The sequence below is a fragment of the Hylobates moloch genome, unplaced genomic scaffold (assembly GCF_009828535.3).
Source record: "Hylobates moloch isolate HMO894 unplaced genomic scaffold, HMol_V3 SCAFFOLD_8, whole genome shotgun sequence".
NCBI classification, from domain to species: domain Eukaryota; kingdom Metazoa; phylum Chordata; class Mammalia; order Primates; family Hylobatidae; genus Hylobates; species Hylobates moloch.
Window position 1 is genome coordinate 27,192,653 of NW_026652283.1, and position 3,854 is coordinate 27,196,506.

General features: G+C 42.6%; 1 pseudogene; it reads right to left on the minus strand.

Moving 5' to 3' along the window:
* Nucleotides 1-1,097: 1,097 nt before the first annotated feature.
* LOC116472812 (large ribosomal subunit protein eL29-like) lies at nucleotides 1,098-1,561 on the minus strand (annotated as a pseudogene).
* Nucleotides 1,562-3,854: the final 2,293 nt, after the last annotated feature.

Consider the following 3,854-nt stretch of genomic DNA (forward strand, 5'->3'; position numbering starts at 1 on the left):
CCCAAGTCAATTTGGATTAATGTAGCAAGGCCTTGGGAAACCACATTCATATTTTTGTGCCTTTCTTAGTATGTTGTTTTCCTTCAGAATAATTACAAACTTCTGTGTTTTAATTACAGTGACTTTTAGGATGCTGCAGATTTCTTCCAATCAGTTGGCTTTTGTATTTTCTTCCTGTACCTTTTCAGCACAAGACTTCTAAACTCTCTTATACCTGAGTGGGAGTGTTCCTTAGGCACAAACCCTGACTGATAGAGCCTGTCTCCATGGCGTGATGGAGGATCACTGAAATAGGCTCTACTGAATATTAGGTGTAAATGCTTTCAGGTAGCCCTTCTTGGTTGACTTAAACTACAAAGCAGTTATTTCTTTCAAGCCATTTGGAGGCAATTTAAAGGCAAAAAAACAATGTGGTCTACATAAAAGTCGTAACTCTGATTTCCATGTGTCATGTGCATGTTGCACAACTCCACAGATTATTCATAGAAACAAATCAGGAAAAGGAAGCAACTCTGCAATATGTTTTGATGAAAGAATCGCTGAGCATCTCTTACTTGGCTGATGGTTAGTATCTATGTTTGTTTATAAAACATATGCAAATGTAATGAAATGGCTCCTTCTATGAAGTGCAAGGAAATAGATGATTGTATTATTACGACAGTTGTGGCTTTTCCATAAATAACTTAAAGGCCAGATTTCTCTCCCCATTAAGAATCACTTCCCTATGCAATTTAGTTCATATTTGTTTCTGAGGCATCACTATTACCACTCATCTGAGATACATAGATTCCCCCTCTCTTCCTTGGTGTGGTGCTGCCACGTCTTCAAAGGCTTCTGTGGAGCCAGAGATGGTCAAGGAGGTGGGGACTGAGCATGGGATAAGCTTCACTATCATTGATGGTTCTGCCATTACGCTCTTTACTGCCACCTCACAAGGTTATAAACATGTAGCTGACTGTTCTTGTTTTCTTTTTTCTTTTTTTTCCTGCTCAGGTTTATTTGTACAAATAGCACAGGAAGACACCAGCCCCATGCAGACAGCAGCCCGGGGGGGGGCGTCGCACCAGTCCTGTCCTCACGTTGACAGACGGAGATCTCTACTCTGAAGCGTTTGTAGGGCCTTGGGCACCTTTAGGAGCCTGAACTGGAACTGAAGCTGGAGTTGCAGCCTGGGCCTTGGTTTGATCCTTGGCCTTTGGCCTGCACAGCCTGAGCCCCTTGGCAATGCGGGCATGAGCACGCTTCCCAAGCTTGGGGTGGGCAGTGTAGGCAAGTTGATCGAGCTTGCAGCTGACACCCTTTGGGATCTTGGGCTTAACCTCAAGGGCTTTACAAGGGCCTTGATAGCCTCAGCACGTGCACTCATGGCCTTGGCATTGTTAGCCTGCATCTTCTTTAGGCCTTTCTTATTGTGCTTCTTGGCAATGCTCCTCAGGAACTTGGGGTCCACTCCCTTTAGTGATTAGTGATTGGGGTTTCTTTGTGATTGGGGTTTCTTGATGCCATTTCTGTGCCATTTTCAGGACTGGTTGTGTCTGGTGTGGTTCTTGGACTTGGCCATGTTTGCACCATAAGCCATGGCTCCCATAGCTGACTATTCTTAAGCACGAGGCGAAACCAAAGAGAATTATGATATATTGTGGGAAAAAAAGTTGACCATCCACTTAATATTTCTATAATCAAAAAGAAAAATCTCCAAAGTTAAGGCTTCATAAGCAGAGTCCGGTCCACCTCAGTTCCTAACCTTGTTTCTTGTCCCCAGTTCTACTTTTCTTTCCAAGATATAATGCCCTTTTTTATTCCTCCACTCTTTGAAATCAACACCTACTTATTGGGAAATTTCACTCTTTATCCACAAAGGTTATCACCACAGGACGCATCCTGTTAGCATTATTTTCGAAACTCTAAGCTTATTGTTGGAACTATTAAGAATAAGAGGTCAGTGTGGTGGCTCATACCTATAAGCTCAGCACTTTGGGAGGCTGAAGAAGGAGGATCTCTTGAGCTCAGGAGTTTGAGACCATCCTGGGCAATATAGTGAGACCCTGTCTCTACAAAAAATAAAAAATTATCTGGGTGTAGTGGTGCATGCCTGTGTTCCCAGTTACCTGGGAGGCTGAGGCGAGTGGATCACTTGAGCCCAGGAGTTTGAGGCTGCAGTGAGCTATGACGGCACAAATGCACTCATGCACTCCAGCCTGGCCAACATAGCAAAACACTGTCTCAAAAAAAAAAAAAAAAAAAAAAAAAAGAAGAAGAAGAAGAAAGTATCAAGTACTAAGCTATAAACCTTAGCCTGCTACCTTGTAAACTAAGTTGCTCCCTTACCCTAAAAAATCCTGGGCATGGGTTTGAATTTATTCCCTGAATTGGCCTAATTAACCTCTTAGACAGCTATCATCCTTCTTGCCAATCTCTATGAGATGAACAGGCCTCATTCATACTTAGCAGTTCCTCCAGTCTCTGGAGAGGTGGGGGGTGAATTATAGGTAGGTCATATTTATGCAGCCATAGGAAAGAAAGGATTTAGTCCAGTGAACAGATTACAAAGTGTTGGTGTATTAATCCTGTATTAGTCCCTTCTCACACTGCTAATAAAGACATACCCGAGATCGGGTAATTTATAAAGGAAAGAAATTTGATGGACTCACAGTTCCACATGGCTGGGGAGGCCTCACAATCATGGTGGAAGATGAAGAGTGAAGGGACTTCTCACATGGCAGCAGGCAAGAGGGCATGTGCAGGGGAACTCCCTTTTATAAAATCATCAGCTCTCCTGAGACTTATTCACTATCACGAGAACAGCATGGGAAAGATCTGCCACCATGATTCAATTACCTCCCACCGGGTCCCTCTCATGACGTGGGACTTATGGGAGCTACAATTCAAGATGAGATTTGGGTGGGGACACAGCCAAACCATATCAAATCCTTAGTAACACGAGCATTTTATGATGTTATAAAATCACTCTTCTTTGTTTTTGTTGTTTCATGAGTGATGGATAACTTCAGAAGATTGTGTTGGGATTTAGCAAGGTTTGAAAGAGGTGTATTCAAAATTTGATAGATTTTTAACTATTTAAAAATAATTGTTGAGGAGGAGCAGTTCTCATGTGGCCTTCATGCAGAGGGAAATTATAAGTGTAAGGCTCCTGACTTCTGTCTGTCCCTTCACCCACTCTGCCTCAAAGCGGCTAGACTGATTTTCAGATTGGTCTATTTGAAATGAATATGATTGAGTTTAATACCTCTATCCCTCTTCCTTTGGGAGTGAGCTGTCTACATGATAATCCCTTCTCCACCACTCCATGGGGTCAGCCTTCTCCCCATCTGCAGGAGGCAGCTCTCACCGAGTACCACCTACCACCAGTGAGTTCAGTGGACAATGAGGACACCAACTGCCTCGTTCTCAGTTGTGTCTTCCAACTTCATCTTTAGTAACTCATCTCTTATCTCTTCACCTCCCTGTCTTACTTTTCTAAATGTTCATCACTCTAACTGGGAAGTGAGATACTGTGTATTAGGCCCCCAGCCCTCACAAACTCCGACAACAATGAACACTAAGCTACACAATGTGGATACAAATAAGAACTATTGATTGTTTTGCGAGGTGAGTAGTTTGTATTAGGTAGAAGAAGAAAGGGTAGGTGAATCTTCTTTCCTTCAAGGAACATGTAATGATGCATAAACGGTTAGAAACAATAAGAGAGGGATTATAGGCCTTAAATGAGTGGAGCAGACAGAACTAAGGAAAATTAGAAAAGAAAGATATTGGTTGGAAAGCCTAATAGGAAGTTAAAGTTTCAGCTGAGCTTTAAAGAAAGGTTGGTACATGCATTCCCAAAAGTGCAGGGT